This window comes from Ctenopharyngodon idella, chromosome 2 (assembly GCF_019924925.1).
Source record: "Ctenopharyngodon idella isolate HZGC_01 chromosome 2, HZGC01, whole genome shotgun sequence".
Lineage (NCBI taxonomy): Eukaryota > Metazoa > Chordata > Actinopteri > Cypriniformes > Xenocyprididae > Ctenopharyngodon > Ctenopharyngodon idella.
Window position 1 is genome coordinate 4,529,722 of NC_067221.1, and position 16,799 is coordinate 4,546,520.

The following is a 16,799-nucleotide window of genomic DNA, read 5'->3' on the forward strand; positions in this document are numbered from 1 at the left end:
ACACGATATAACTTCACATTCCTAATCCACTCGCGTATAAAACATACAACAGAACACTGCAAATAGTCTCAGTACTGGTTACAATAAGATATTTAGTCGATTTATACACTTTGTAAACTTATTTCACTCATAAAATGAAGAGCTCCGAAAAACGCTTACCTCTCCCCAGCATAACCAATGTGAACTGGCGAGAGGCGCGCAGTCACTTGAAAATGGCGTCAGCAGCGCGCCAGAAGAAAATGTCAAAATAAAAGTCTAAATAGTGAACAGTAGAATCAACATATATTATTCAAAGAAAAACAGAAATAAATAAATACAAAATACAATAGAAGGATTTTAGTGAAAAAGCAATGTGTTACATTCAACTTGTATTTACTTTTAACTCGTTACACTCCATCTGGATCAAGTCGGCGCCACGAATGTCAGCCTCGGTATCGAGCTCTTCTATTCTTTTGCTGTTATTGTTTGTTTGTTCTTTGTTTAGTCATTATTTTGTAATCAGTTTCACCAGAGACGAACTACTGGACATAAGGCAACACACACCAGACAACATTTTTCCGGTTTTTGATTATTCAGACGTTTTGTTGACAGTGGTTAAGCCCCGGGAACATGGCTTCTAAACTGCGCTTCCAAATATCCATCTAGTGAATCTCTGATACCTTCCTAACAAAACGGATGAACTACTTATTACCCACACAAACAAAGACTTTTCAAAATCTGCTGCCGTGCTTCACTGAAACCTGGCTGAGTGAAACCATTTCGGAAAGTGCGCTACATCTGCCGGGCTTCCAGCTGTCTGAGTTCACATTATATTTGTGCAACATTTTCACCTTAGTATTTTGTGATCTGGGCTGGATTTCCCGAAACCTTCTTCACTCTACGTCATTCTCAAATCATACCTTAAGCTGTACCTTAACGTTAATATGTGTTTCCCAAAACATTCTTAGTTAAGTATTAGGGATGTTAACGATTAATCAATGATGGATTAATTGTCGATAATACATTTAATCTATAAAACTTATCGATTGTCGATTAAGCAGGTTTATGCGCGTGCGTGCTGCTCAACCACGAAACAAGTAAAGCAGACACGAGGAAAATGAAGCGAGTGAGCCGGAGTTATGTTTGAGATCATTTTACAGCTAGAGTTACACCTTCATCATGACTATAAGTTTGCGTGTGCATTCGCAGCCTTTTGTTTGTGCAAATGTAAGTTGTAATATTGTGTTTATTTTGTGTAGACCTATCTATATGTGATTTATCTCAGATAGGATGTATTTGGTTAAGAATTAACGCTGTAGTAAATTGTGCCGGTGATCATCTTCAGCTTCAGCACATGCAGCTCAAACAGCAATTCACAACTACGACTATGACTGGGACTGTAATATTACATAACATTATAAAGAGAACAATATTGCTATCTGAGGAAGTGGGAAAATTCCACATGATAAAATGTATCAGATTGGGATTTTACATGGGTTGTGGCGTCTGTCAAAAAATCAAGAACAGATCATCAGAAAAATCCAAGTCGGTGTTCGTCTGGCTTCACACAGCAATGGGAATATTTGCCACACTCATGCTGTTGTTTTAAGGGGGCAAAAAATCCCCCTAAATCTAAAAATGTAAATTAATTGTAATCTTATGTCTAAAAAAAATGTAATGTCTACACCTGACAAGTGGTTACTGTATCTCAATGTTCAAAAGGGTTAGTTCACCCAAAAAAGTTAACGTCAAGCCCTGGATATAGCTATCAATCAATTTTTTTTTTAAATGTTAGTTTCTTAAACCTAACCTAACCACAACAAGGACACAGCCATCTCCTACAGCGCCCTTCTAGTGGAGAAATGAACTGTTTTCCATCGGAGTGATGTCATTATCCCTGATGTAAGCAGGATGTTCACTAGTTTTTATGTCAAGAAACACTATCCAGATAAAAGTTAATGTGTCCACCAACATTGGAGAGATTTAGCTTGGGAAACCAAGATGTGTACATTTCAATGGACTGTTGATGTGTATTAAATTTTGGCAGGAACAATATGTCATCTAGTATATTTTGTGATGTAGAAACCTGTATAAAAGTGTAAATATATGGATATTTACCATCTGCACACACTATCTCAATTCCCTGCCATGATTTTATCTTGTGGCCCAACTTCTGTTTTCTATCTTATTCTCACGACCAGTGCTATTTATAGGGGGGAAACAGTGAACTATCAATCGAAAGGGGATGTTTTACAGAAACAGAGTTAGTAGAGTGACACTATGATAATTTAACTGTTGTTAGTTATTTCAGACAGAGAGGTCTACTAGTTTTATTCAGGAAAACATAACAGTGATGTTTTTGTACACTTCAGTTTTTATTTTTTATATTATAATAGCTTTGCCTTGTATGTCCTCTACCTCTGCAGAAAGAAGATTGCTCTGCTCCTCAGAGCAAGTTAGTGTTTGGTACAGCTATGAAGGTGAGTTGAATTTTTTTTTTCTTTAAACAATGCTGTTATACAACGCTAAATGATTCAGTTTGGTCTATTCGAAGCCTGTGTTAATATATGACATTTTTACTCAATGACTCCGGTGGTTCAAATCGTTATCAGCAAAAGAGAAGTAAGATAGAAACATTTCCACAGTTTACATCATGTTTTGGTCATTTAGATTATCACAAAGTCTTTCTGCTTGGAAAATGCATTATAAAAATTTGAATAATTTGTAATAAATAAATAAATTGAAGTGCCCACGATAACAATATCATGCATATTCATTATCCTGATATATCATATTACCGAATATCGGCATGTCTAATCAGAACCATGGTTTTAGCCATGGTTTACTACAGTTTTAATGTAGTATTACTACAATATTGCTGTAGTAAAACCAAGCTTTTCAAAGATTCGTAAATGATTCACTATTCCAAAGCGTTCGAAACGCCACACGCTGGTGACCCCTGCTGGTCAGAACAGTGTAATTACAACAAAACCTCAGTCCAAACGTGCATAAAAACACCTTTTTCAAACCCATTGCAAATGTTTTATTGAAAGTAAAATCTATCAAATCCAATTAACTAATCAGATTAAAGATTAAATATCAAGTATGTTCTTATCAATTTTGAGGGCTTGTTTTGTTTGTTCCATGGATGGCTCATCTAAACAGGCCAATAATTTACTATTAACTACTATTATTCCTTTTAATTATGCTAATGTCTATTAAAATGTCTGCAAATGTATAAAACTGCTCCGAGATTAGGGGGCATGATTCATGGGTTCACAGAGATCCTCCAGCAGCCACGTTGGGGTCACATTTTTTAATATTAGGTGTCTTTAACCACTATGTACTTGCATCAGAATTATAATAATAATATATTTTAATTTAAGTAAAATGTAAAAACATGTATGTAAACGATAAGTGCATTGTATCAAAAGATTAATTTAAATGTTAGTACATAATAGTTTAGGACACTAAATATAAAGTGGGACCACACTGAAATATAACCTAGTTTTTCCTCACACCTCATTTATTTACAACACAAAATTTTTGCAAGCAAATGCAAAGTTTCTTGGGGAAAGCAAAATCATCGAAATGTATTTTTTTTTTTCTCCCATATCATTTTCTCCCATCACAATGTCCCTTTAGGGGCTCTGTATTAGAGCAACCTGTGGTGACGGATCTTATTTTATTATCTTATTTTTGTGATAACCAACGCTCTCTCTTTATCCAGGGCCATTGTATTACCTGTCAGTGACCGGTTCCCCCTGCTCTACAAAAGTGGCCTGGCACAATATAACTTATACAGTAATCCCAAGTAAGTTTATTAAAACTGAATGCTCCTGAATCATTACATTATGTATAAAATCTATGCGTCATGCAACTTAATGTTTGAGCTTGCTATTAACACTGTGCAATGCCATTTTTGCAAATTTGGCTTTCTAAATTTGAAATAAACTTTATTGTCATTCAGTGTTCACACCTGCTCGTGTCGGATATCATGCTCGAGTTTACATCAATGGTCAGCTATTGCTTGAGTACACACAACCAGATATTCCTTGTGAGGATGTTAAAGCCTGTTACATCATCAAAGGAGGTAATACATGTTAAAATATATGTTTACCGCACTCTACTTCTTTCTGAAGTTGAAGTGCTGAAGTTGTTGATATTAATTAGTGTTTTCATGTTTCAGAAACACTGCATGAAACCTGTCCATTTTATTTTAAAAGAAATACTTTTTTTGCTCCTCAGGTGAGATTTCATGACTAATGTTGTACCTGTTCTATGATAAATGAGATTTTATAAGTTATTCCTGTTGCTGAACTGGTATGGCATGGCAACACCAAGATCACGTGTTCGATTCTCAGTGAACATGTGTATAAACAATGGAAATGCACTGTTGCTTTGGATACAAGCACATGCCAAATGAAAATATGATCCATTGGAAGCTATGAAACAAGACTTACTTATTTTCTTTTCCTTCCCAGGGAGAATATCAGATTCACATGGATGTGAACATTGTTGATGATGTTGAAAGAAGGCTGACATTACGTTTCAACATTACTATACAAATAAAAAGTACTGGTAGTTAGAATGTAATTTTTCGAGGAGGGTTGAAGAACAAGAAAATCCTATTTTCAACATGATAAAAACAATATGTGTTTCTTGAGCAGCAAATCAGCATATTAGAATGATTTCTGAAGGATCATGTGACACTGAAGACTGAAGTAATGATGCTGAAAATTCAGCTTTGATCACAGGAATAAATTACATTTTAAAATATGTTCATATAGAAAACTGTTCTTTAAAATTGTAATAATAGTTCACAAATGACAGTTTTTGCTGTATTTTTGATCAAATGGTGAGCAAGAGCTTTCTTTCAAAAACATTTAAAAATCTTACTGAGCCCAAACTTTTACATAGTAATTTATTAAGACAGCTAATGCTTTGAGCATAAACCATTAAAGGAGAACAGCAATGGTGCTTCTGTACCTTTCAGCTTTTCTTTGTCATATTGTGGCATTGTCTTGTATGTCCTCAGCAGAGAGACATTTGGTTTGCTCCTCAGAAAGTATAGCCTGTACAGCTATGATGGTAAGATTAAAAAAAAATCATCAGTTTACTTATTCAGTTTACCTCAGAACATTATAGCAAAAGATAAGAGATACTTAAACTCAGTGGATATTTAGATGCAAGCTAGTTCAGCTCCAACCCTGATCAAACACAACTGAAACAGCTAATTAAGATCTCAAGTAGCACTTGATAATTATAGACAGGTGTATTGGATCTGGGTTGAATCTGAACTCTGCATGTAGTTAGATCTCCAGGAACAGGATTGGGTGCTCCTTATATAGATTTTGCCCAAAGTAATTCTTTTTTAACCCACTTTGCTATTTCAATTTACATACTAAGCCTGATCCTTTACTTTACGTTTTGTGCAGTAGGTGGCGGTGTGCACTTTCAGGTGGGTTTGCCAACTGTCATTTAGAGGAATAGAAGAAGCACAAATGTGTGTGCGTGGCACATGCACATTCAAGCTTCAGTGTTTAGCATATTTGAGGTGCACTTTTGAAACAAATCACTCAGAAATCACTTATTTAGCCTACTAAGCTGAGTAGACAATAGCATTGGCAGAGATTGACTGCCCAGAGCAGTGGGCAGCCATTTTGCTCCAGCGCCTGGGGAGCAATTGGGGGTTCGTTGCCTCAAGAGCACCTCAGTCGTGGTATTGAAGGTGGATGAGAGTGCTGTTCATTCATCCCAGCCTTCAATTCACAAGAACAAGAATCATGCAAGAATTGAACCGGCGACTTTCGGGTTACAAGCCCGACTCTCTAACCATTAGGCCACGACCCCTCCTTGATTAGTTCAGGTGTGTTTAATTGGGGATGGAGCTAAAATTTGCAGGACATTTCAAGGGCAAATTCCTATCAGAAGTGAGCATCCCTATGCCCTACTCACTCTGAAGGACAGAGCCCTTGAAGTGTGCACTTTTGAGGGAGCAGAGCACTTGTGTGCGATAATGAAGTTGTTTGGAATGCACTTGGCGAAGGGAGCAATAAAAGTAATTTAGTAATTTCATCATTAGCTTCACATGAAATGTTTCCATGACAAAGCTAGGCAGCCACAACTGAAACATCGTATTATTGCTGTTAATATGATATATACAAATAAAAGTACATTCATAATGAAGTTTTTAAAATACGGGTTATATGTGTGTGTTCCTGTTTTCCATTCTGTGTTTTCTGATAAGATCAAGTGATTTCAGTGGTTAATTTATATTCATATCTGGAGTTCTCATATTAGATTTGGTCTCATTAAAGCAAAGCTCTCTCAAAGTATTGGTATGCATAGTATTTTTATGCCATTTTAATGGCAGTGAAATTGATCTACCTGGGAACTGGTTTTGATCAGACTTGTAAAAACGCCTCATACTCTGCTAGATTGTTCTAATTGTTGATGGTTGTTGATTTCATTGCGTTTGATCTATAAAATAATCTGACATAAATAAACATTTTATTTTCCTAAAGGTGAGAAGTTTTGACTGTTCCAGCAGTGTGGTTGCCATACATCCTCATGAAAACACACAGTGATGTGAACAGCTGGGAGACGGGAAATTCCATTTTGTTGTTTCATTGGACTGTTTTAATACATTATTTGCAGAAATTGTATGTCATTATGTTTATGGTGCTGAAACGTGTGAAACTAAAATCATGCACATACGGTTCCCACTGAATTCCTGCATGTTTCATGATTTCATCTCATGGCTAAACTTCCTTTTTTCAACAGTTCTCTGTTCACATAACCACTGGCACTTAACAGAAAACCTGTGGTGGCTTTCAAACCAAATGTGTTTTACAACAATACAGTGCATTGTTAAAAGCAAGAACTGATTTTAGAGAATGGTCAGTTTGAATGTTGTTCTGAACTCCAGCTTCCCAACTTGTACATAACCATTCTGACAGAGATTTTCCACTGGTGTTGTTCATGAAGGATAACAGATATGGTGCTTTTGTGCTCTTCAACTTTTCTCTGGTTTATTGCTTTATCTTGTATGTCATCTGTGACTGCAGAGAGAAGATTATTATGTTCCTCAGAACATCTTAGTATCTGGTACACCTTTGATGGTAAGTGGAATGTCAAATATTTTTAAAAATGACACACACGCAAAAATGACATAATCACACACAAACATATACTATATGTCAATACAAAAGTCTGGGGCCAGTAAAACTTTTGATCACCAAGACTTTATTGTTTTGAACAATAATTTAGTAAAAACAGTAACATTGTGACACATTACAATGTAAAATAACTGTTTTTTGTTGTATTATATTTTAAAATGCTTTTTTTTTTTTTTTTTTTTTCCCTGTGATGGCAAAGCTGAATTTTTAGCATTATTACTCCAGTCATTACATTACAATATCACATGATCCTTCAGAAATTATTCTAATATGCTGATTTTTTTTCCTGCTCAAGAAACATTTCTTATTATTATCAAAGTTAAAAATAGATGTGCTGCTTAATATTTTTGTAAAAACCTTGATAGATTTTTGAGGGGATTCTTTGAGGTCTAGAAAATGTAAAAGAACAGCATTTATTTGAAATAGAAATATTTTGTAACACTATAAATGTCTTTACTGTCACTTTTGATCAGTTTTTATTTCTTTAAAGAAAAACATACTGACCCCAAACTTTTGAACGATATCATGTACATACAAAAATATAATATAATTGGAAACATCTTGGTTACTGTTGCAACACTTGTTCCCTGATGGAGATGTTATGTCAACTGACAAATGAGTCTCTCATGGGAGCCCCAATCACCTCTGAGGTTTAGAAAAATGGGCGAGTGGAATTCTTATGCCAAGCCATCCCCCGTACATACAGGTGTATAAGATTGTGGCACACATCCACTCATTAGGTTTATGCTTTGGAGCCGAGACGGTGTCCCAGCCACTCGGCGGGGTAGACCAGGGCTGTGGACTAATGTCTCTGTTCCCTCAATCAGTGAACAAGGGTTACAACAATAACCAAGAAGGTTCTTATCTGTCAGTCACTACAATGTTATGTCAACTGACAAATGGGGTCCCTATGGACTGCACCACAACCACTGAACTGTGTTATGAGTGCTGGCGATGCAGATGTTGGCAAGCTGTAACGTGCCCTTTTGGCAACTGCTCTCGCTAAGTCATAACCTACCCAGCACCCCCATGTAAGCCCAAAATCTTTGTTCTCCATGCCTGTGGGGTGGAAGGGACAGGGCTTTCTATGGAGACAGTCGTTTTTTCAGCTATGACCAGTGTGATAATGCTAGGAAAATGTACCTAGTCCAGGTGGAGAGGGATGCTACAGAGGCCAGTAGAGAGGAACATGTGGAAATACACATATGGACTGACCTGTGGGGCATATGGAAAAATCAGAGGGGGCAGAGAAGAATTTGCCAAGGGAAAGACAGGAGTTTACCAACAGGGAAACTATACAGTGGAAGAATACACATATAATCACAACATACGGGGCAACTAGCCCAGTAAAAGGGCTGACCAACCAGGCATGCATCTCAAGTACTGGGCCTGGCATCAATGCCTCTACCACGTCTGACTGTTGAAGGATGCCAACTGAGGAACTCATGGAGACCACAGAAGTCGCTCGCATCTGCTTCTTCGAAAGAAACGGTGCTGCAAGTGAGACACAGAGCCAGCCTTCACCCAACTTACCTGTTTGTACGTGACAGGCAGGAAGAAACCGGCTCAACCTGGAGGTGTCGCCCAGCCCACCTAGTAGAAGGAGCTCTGGCTTGAGTGATAGTGTCTACCACCACTGTTGGCCACTTAAGTCCTCCATGTGCCATCCAGAAGCCACATGTGAAGTTTCCAGAGATCTGGAAGGGGGTGCCATATGGTTCCCCGTCCCTGAGAAAGAAGGTCCTTCCTCAGGGAAATCCGCCTGGAAGGGGCTGCCGCGAGGAGCCTCAGGTCCAATAACCAGGTCCAGATGAGCCAGTAATGCGCAACCATCAATATCTACTCCTTGTCCTCCCATCACTAGCCACTACTAGAACTACCACCGATTTGCTGCTTTCCGTGTCTCTCTCATTGAAAATGAGTGCTTGTCGCATCCAGTGTAAAACTGTCTTATTGTTGAAGTGGTAGACTACTGCCGGCCCAATTTACCAGTGGCCCACTGGGAATTCTCACAAATCTTCCAGGAGATATTCTTATTATATAATATAATACAGAGTTTGCATTATTTGCAGCTAGTGGTTGCGTGTTGAATTTGTTTTTGTTTTGTTTTGCAGTATGAAAAAAAAAATCCAAAAACTTGCTTGTGCATGCTTTTATTTTATTGCAAGTTTATCAATATATACAACCTCCAGTCTTTCACATGCATCTCAAAGATCGTGTTTAATTGTGAGTGTGAAGTGGGGACGGCACAACAGTGTTTTGCCTAGAGCGGCAGCTGAGCTTGCACCGGCCCTGCATACAATCACCAGCAAGAGGGCTACTGCTAACTTCTTTAGAGCCGAACTGGAAGAGTGATCGCTCCATTCACAAAACAACCACTCAGCTCCAAAGCAAAAATCGAATGAGTGGCTTGGCAAATTCCATTGGCCATTTTTCTACACCTCAGAGGTGATTGGGGCTCCCAAGTGAGATCCATTTGTCAGTCGACATAACGTCGTAGTGACTGACAGATAGGGAACCCACTTATTAGTAACAAAAGAAAATATTAAAACATTAATTATTTGAGATGTCTTTTCATTATTTCCAATGCTCTCTCTTTAATCAGGACCGTTGTATTACCTGTCAATGACTGCTTCCCCCTGCTCTCTAGGAGTGTCTTTTTACACTATAACTTATACAGTAATCCCAAGTAAGTTAATGAAATATTTATCTTGATTATATTATATAATATGGAACAGCCCCTGTTTAATTTAATCGTTATAATTTAGCTTAACAAACCTTGATGTGAGCTGATGACCTGACCTTGTTTTGTTTTTCAGTGTTCACAATCAGTCGTATTGGTTTTCATTGTAGTGTTCACTACAAAGGTCAGCTGTGGTTGGAGCACACACAGCCATCTGTTCTTTGTGAGGACTGCAAAATATGTTACATCATCAAAGGAGGTACTACATGTTCGAATATGTTTACTGCAGTATCTTGTAGTGTGGTGATGCAGCTGGGATATCATTGAGATTGCTTCCTTGTTTCAGAAACACTTCATGAGACTGTTCCATTTTACGTGAAAAAGTTTTATGGCCCTGAGGTGAGCAGTCAACATTATGCTTTATCTTTTCCAATTTAAATGTGTTGTATTATTTTAATAGGATCCTTCAGAAATTAGATGTATTAAAATATATACTATATATTATATTATACACAACCCCATTTGCAGAAAAGTTGGGACATTTTGTAAAATGCAATACAATCAAGAATCTGATTTGTTAATTATCTTTAAACTTTATTTAACTGACAAAAGTACAAAGAAAATATTTCCAATGTTTTCACCGACCAACTTAATTGTATTTTGTAAAAATACACAATTTGATTTTGATGGCTGCAACACACTCCAAAAAAAAAAAAAAAAAAAAAAAAAAAAAAGCCAGGACAGAAGCAACAAACCACAGATTTAGTTTTTTATTGCATTTTACAAAATGTCACACATTTTCTGGAAATGGAGTTGTAAATAATAATATAAAAAAGAAATAAAATTAAAAGCTTTAATCTTATAGTTAAACAGATTTTGCTATTTTACTTTCCAGGGAGAATATCAGGTTTACCTGACTGTCGACATTATTGATGACCTTGGAAACAAATTGACATTACAATTCAATGCCACTTTAGAAGCAAAAAATGATGGCAATAAGAACAATATTTTTCCACAGCTGCGAGGGCCGTAGGGTAAACTACATGGAGTATCCAGCTTCTTTCCTTTACTCTTTTTTTTATTTTTTTATTTTTTATTTTTTATCATAATTCATTCTGTATTTTCTGTTTTGTTTTCTGAGCAGATCAAGTGATCGACAGTGGTTAATGCATAAGAGTGTCACCGTAATGTTTGCTCTGGAGTTCTTGTATTAGACATTGAACAGGTGTCTCAATTTTTCGAGGAGGGTTGTAGAACAAGAAAAGCCTATTAAACAGTAAGACAGGAAAGACAAGAGAAATTTATACAACCATTCAAAAGTTTGAGGTCATTGAAGCCCCTTTCACACAGAGATTCTGGAAAATCCACGGACAATGTGTCTCATGACTTGTCCTGGAATCATTTAATTTTGTGTTATTCACACTGCCAGTGATTTTCTGTAATCTGTGCGTTCACACACATCTTATAAAGATCCCGTAAAGACACGTGACATCAGGATGTGACATGTAATGTCTCCGCAGAGTCCCCATAAGTTTGCTTATGATCTGATATTTCTTTCTCGAGAAACCACAATTGTGCATTTTATTTTATTTTATTTTTTTCCTGGACGTGTTTGCATTTACACAGAATGAACTCTGTCTGGCAATTTTATGGTAATACTCTGGGATCAATGCTCTGTGTGAAAGGGGATTAAGATTTTTTGTTTTTAAGAAATTAATAGCCTACTTTTATTCAGAAAGGATGCACCATAAAGCATTTATAATGTTACAAAGATTTCAAATAGAAATAAAGAAAAAAAAGTTATTAAGGTTTCCACACAAATGAAGCAACACAACTGTTTTCAACTTTGATAAGAAGAAATGTTTCTTGAGCAGCAAATTAGCATGTTAGGATGATTTCTGAAGGATTGCTGAAAGTTCAGCTTTGATCACAGGAATAAATTACATTTTAAAATATATTCAAATAGAAAACAGTTCTTTAAAATTTTAATACTAGTTAAAAAAATTACAGTTCCCTTTCAATAACGGTTCCCTCGACAGTGTGTCATTAGCTATGGGAAAAGTACCTTTCTCCAAAATACTGAAGTCTGATTGAATAGCGTCTGTGTATCTACACAGAACATTGGCATCTCAGTGCGGTTTCTCAGGGCGGACCCATTTGCCTATATAAGCCACCTTTGAGTGTCATTAATCAGAATCTCGAAGACTGAAGATCATTTCCTCACTGACTAAGAAGAAGAAGCCTGCCTGCTCACTGTTTGATGAGCCCAGCGGCAGACTTTGTAGCGCTGAAGAAATGAACTCAGCTGAGGCTGATGCTTCTCCCCTGCAGCTATCCAGCGAGTTATGCGACGAGTTAACTCGCTATTGAAAGAGCAAATTTCAGTGGTGTTTCATGCAAAATTCCAGGTAGGGCATAGGGCACTGCTACCCCTTCATTGCCTGCCTGGGCCACTCGCGGATTACTTTCTTTAAAGGAAGCGACCCCGTCCCTTGCACTCCCCCGTTCTCTTCAGGATCCTATGAGGAAAAATCTGCAGAGTCATGCGGCTGAGCAAATGGGTGAGCTCATGTTGGCACCTTGGGCCTTACTCTCCCCACAGCGAGAGGATTCTCTGCTGCCTGGTGGTCCATGAGGGCCACATCTGGCTGAACTTGAAGGAGATCAAGTACAGCCTTCCTTGCCGACAAGACAGCCTTCCTTGACTCCCCAGTGTCCCCTAAGGGCCTTTTTGGTTCGGCATCACTGGACGACATTCACCCTAGGTGCTCTTCAATTTAGCAGCCCATCAAACCAACACCAGCATCTGCTCAAGCCCAGCCCAAAGCAGAGCCTGAAGTCAGGCATCACTCCTGGAGTGTTAAGCGCTACCCCTTCCCCGAGTGACAGGGTAGTGTTGGACCCTGAGCAGCAGCCTCGATGTTAAGGTCTTCGGATCAGAGCTCCATCCCTGAGCCAGGCTCACAGGGCCTCTTCTCTGCTAATAACACAACGCTGTTGGATTGCGTTCCCTATAGCGTCAACTACTGATGAGATGTTGAGTGAACCGTTATCGAAAGGAAATGTTGTGTTACTAACATAACCTCGGTTCCCTGAGATAGATGGGAATGCATTGCATACGCTTGCCGTGTTATTATGCTTGCATGATTTACTCGCCCTCAAGCCATCCTAGGTGTAAAAATGGCCGTACACACATCAACTTACGCCAATAGAGTCACCTCTGACACGATGTAGGAGTATCGTAAGCTTAGATGTCACGGTTCAAACAAACAGGGCTGGGCAACAAACTCAAGCTCCTCTTCTTTTATATCCAAATCTTTGAACATTTCTCTTTAAAAATTCTTGTTTTAGACTTCTAATTCATGACCGGTGTTTTGTTTTGCTCTCTCCTCTGCGCTTCCACGTTCGTCATTATGTCATACATAAGGTCACTCTTTCGCCGTAAATCGATGCGTATGGCCGTCTGTCGGAAGCTAGTTATTTTAGTTTTAAATATGGATGTTTTTCTTACAAAAAATGCATCGCTTCGCTTCAGAAGGCCTTTATTAACCCCCTGGACCCATGTGGTTATCTTGAGGATAGTTGCACTTTTTTGGGCTTCAAAATCTCATTCTCTTTTCACTCCCATTATAAAGCTTGGAAGAGCCAGGACATTATTTAATATAACTCTGATTGAATTTGTCTGAAAGAAGAAAGTCATATACTCCTAGGATGGCTTGAGGGTGAGTAAATCATGGGGTAATTTTCATTTTGAATTAATCCTTTAAGGCCCTGATATATTTCAAGCGAAATCTAAGAACAAACTGATATGACGTTTGCTGGTAAAAGCACGAACACACTGGAGAGTCACTTTATAGTAGAAAATGAAGTTGTACTTATGGAGAAATGAGGCACTGACACTGTTTTTCATGTTTAATACTGTAAAGTGGTCTGCTTTTAAGCAGTCTATTGTATAGAGTGCTATATAAATAAACGTGACGTGACTTTACTGCAGTGGCGAATTGCAGAGCTGGTGCAAACAGATCCATGTTGCTATGATCGGATGCTTTTCATATGCTTTCTTTATAAAAAGTCTTGCTGTTTTCTCATTTTTGTTGTGTGTTTATTTTGTTATTAAGAGGAAAGTACACAGCACATGTTTACACATTCATCTAAACGCTGCTCTCAGTAATGTGGGTGGTGTTGGATGTTTGATAACAGTGTTCCGCTGCTCACGAATTTCAAACTTGTTTTTACCCCCAGGCAAAGAGTGAGTAGATCAGGACCTTTAGCAGTCGCTAGCCCACTTTCCTCAGTCAAAAGATTCTGAAATGGCACTCAGCGGCAGCTTATATGGGCACGCCCATTTTGGTGCTAAGATGCCATTTGTCTGTGTAGTTACACAGATGTGATTCAGTCAGGCTTTCCCCAGACTTTCCCCACGGCGTCATCAACTGTGCAATGTCTTGTTCCCGTCTATTTCAGGGAAGCAAGGTTACATTAGAAACCAAAATGTTTTTACTGTATTTTTGGTCAAATAAATGCAGCTTTGGTGCATAAGAGATTTCTTTCAAAAACATTTAAAAATCTTACTGACCCCAAACTTTTGAACAGTAGCACACCTGACAGCAAAATTAACTAAATTTATTAAGACAGCTGTTTTAAGTATAAACCTTGTTAAATATATTATATTTTATTTCTTATTTTATAACCTTTTCTGTGGTGTGTGACTTAGGAGAGATGTTATATTTTCTATTTGATTTGTTTTTAAAAAATATTAAGAAATTGTCTTAGTCTGGACGCTTGAGGAAAGTCACGATTTGATTTTAGTACTGTATGTTGTGAGGCTGAAACATCTGTGAAAGTGTAAATAAATGCCATTTAAATACACAAACCCTTTGAATTCACTACTTTCTGTTTACCAGCACTTCTTTATTCACATAAATACAGGTACTTAAAAAAAACCCTAAACCCTGATTTACGGTTCAGTGCAAAAGAGAAGTTTTACAGTAATGCAGTGCATTGTTGTGTCTTGTTGTTATTAGATCATGATTTGAAGACTGATACACATATGATATGAAACCATTAAAGAGAGATTTTGCCACTGGTTTGTTTCATTAAAGGAGAACAGCAATGGTGCTTCTGTACCTTTCAGCTTTTCTTTGTCATATTGTGGCATTGTCTTGTATGTCCTCAGCAGAGAGACATTTGGTTTGCTCCTCAGAAAGTGTTAGCCTCTGGTACAACTATGATGGTAAGATCTTTTTGTTTTTCAATAGTCTACTTATTTATTGAGTTTGATCTGTTATCTCAAAACATTAGCTACCAGCAAAAGATAAGTGATACTTTTTTAAAACTATAAATCAATGTTTTTTTAAATAGATTTTTTGAAACATGTCTTTTGATTTTTAATTTCAATTTACGTACTAATTACTGTTAATTTTTCACATGATGTTCACGAATCACCTCTTGTGGGCTCTGAATCTCTTTTCATGATTCTGTTTGATGTCATTATGTAATTAAAAACAGTCGACGCTCTCTTAAATCAGGGCCGTTGTATCACCTGTCAGTGACTGGATCCCCCTGCTCTGTAGGAATGACTTTGTACAATTTAACGTATACAGTAATTCCAAGTAAGTTTATAAGAGATGAACGCTGTATTTTGATTACATTATGCAATATTACATTAAACTTCACTATTCACTACTTATCCTGTTTAATATTTATAATAATAATGTAATAATAATAATAAAAAGTTATTATTATTATTATTATTATTAATTAGATTTTTTAGTTAATGTATTGCCTTGTTTTGTCATTCAGTGTTCACCACCACACGTATGGGGTGTCATGCTCTCCTTTACTACGAAGGTCAGCTGTGGTTTGATCACGTTCAGCCAGATGTTTCTTGTGAACATTTGAAAATATGTGACATCATCAAAGGAGGTGAACATATTAGACTTTTACTGCATCCCTCACAGTCACAGTATAGTGTTTCAGCTGTGCATTAATACAGATCACTAATGAGAACACATTCTTGTTTTAGAAACACTTCATGACACAGTTCCAATTTATTTGAGAAAATTTTATCCCCCTGAGGTGAGCAATCAACAGTAATGCTTTATCTTTTCTTATATAAATGACTTCTATGATCCTGATGTGCAAAATTATATAATATGTCATAACACCTTTTCACTATATGAAACATTTTTCTGTTCTAGAGGTTTCAATACTAACACTTTACCCATTCTAAAATAAATGTGTTTTTTTCTTTATCATCGAACGGAGATTAAAAATGATTTTGTTTTGCTTTCTATAGGGTGAATATCAGGTTTGTGCGAATGTGACACTTGTTGATGACCTTGAAAACATCCAAACAGTCCATTTCAATATCACTGGGCAAGTGAAATACCGTGATGTTATGAACAAAAGCTTTCAATAGATGGAAGGGATGAAGGACAAGCTATGCTGTTTCTTTTTCTTTTTCTGGAGCAGCTTTTCCATTCAGTGTTTTCTGATAAGATCAAGTGATTTCAGTGGTTCATTAATATTCATATCTGGAGTTCTCATATTAGATTTGGTTTCATTAAAGCAAAGCTCTCTCAAAGTATTGGTATGCATAGTGTTTTTATGGCATTTTAATGGCAGTGAAATTGATCTACCTGGGAACTGGTTTTGATCAGACTTGTAAAAACGCCTCATACTCTGCTAGATTGTTCTAATTGTTGATGGTTGTTGATTTCTTTGTGTTTGATCTATAAAATAATCTGACATAAATAAACATTTTATTTTCCTAAAGGTGAGAAGTTTTGACTGTTCCAGCAGAAGTGTGGTTGCCATACATCCTCATGAAAACACACATTGATGTGAACAGCTGTGAGTTCGTTTCAGTTTTAATACATCAAATATTTGCAGAAACTGTAAGTCATCATGTTTTTGATGCTGAAACATGTATAAAACTAAATAAAGTCATGCAC

At 37.1% G+C, this 16,799-nt stretch overlaps 1 protein-coding gene and 1 long non-coding RNA gene across 2 annotated transcripts in view; both read left to right on the forward strand.

The window, feature by feature from the left end:
• LOC127498670 (NACHT, LRR and PYD domains-containing protein 12-like) overlaps positions 1-16,799 on the forward strand; it is a 135,908-nt gene that overhangs the window by 106,773 nt on the left and 12,336 nt on the right. The gene's annotated exons all lie outside the window — the stretch shown is intronic.
• LOC127524939 (uncharacterized) lies at positions 2,192-14,716 on the forward strand. Its single transcript, XR_007933205.1, has 8 exons — positions 2,192-2,459; positions 3,710-3,793; positions 3,950-4,072; positions 4,169-4,227; positions 4,464-9,849; positions 9,980-10,102; positions 10,190-10,242; positions 10,739-14,716. It is a non-coding gene; the product is annotated as an uncharacterized LOC127524939 (long non-coding RNA).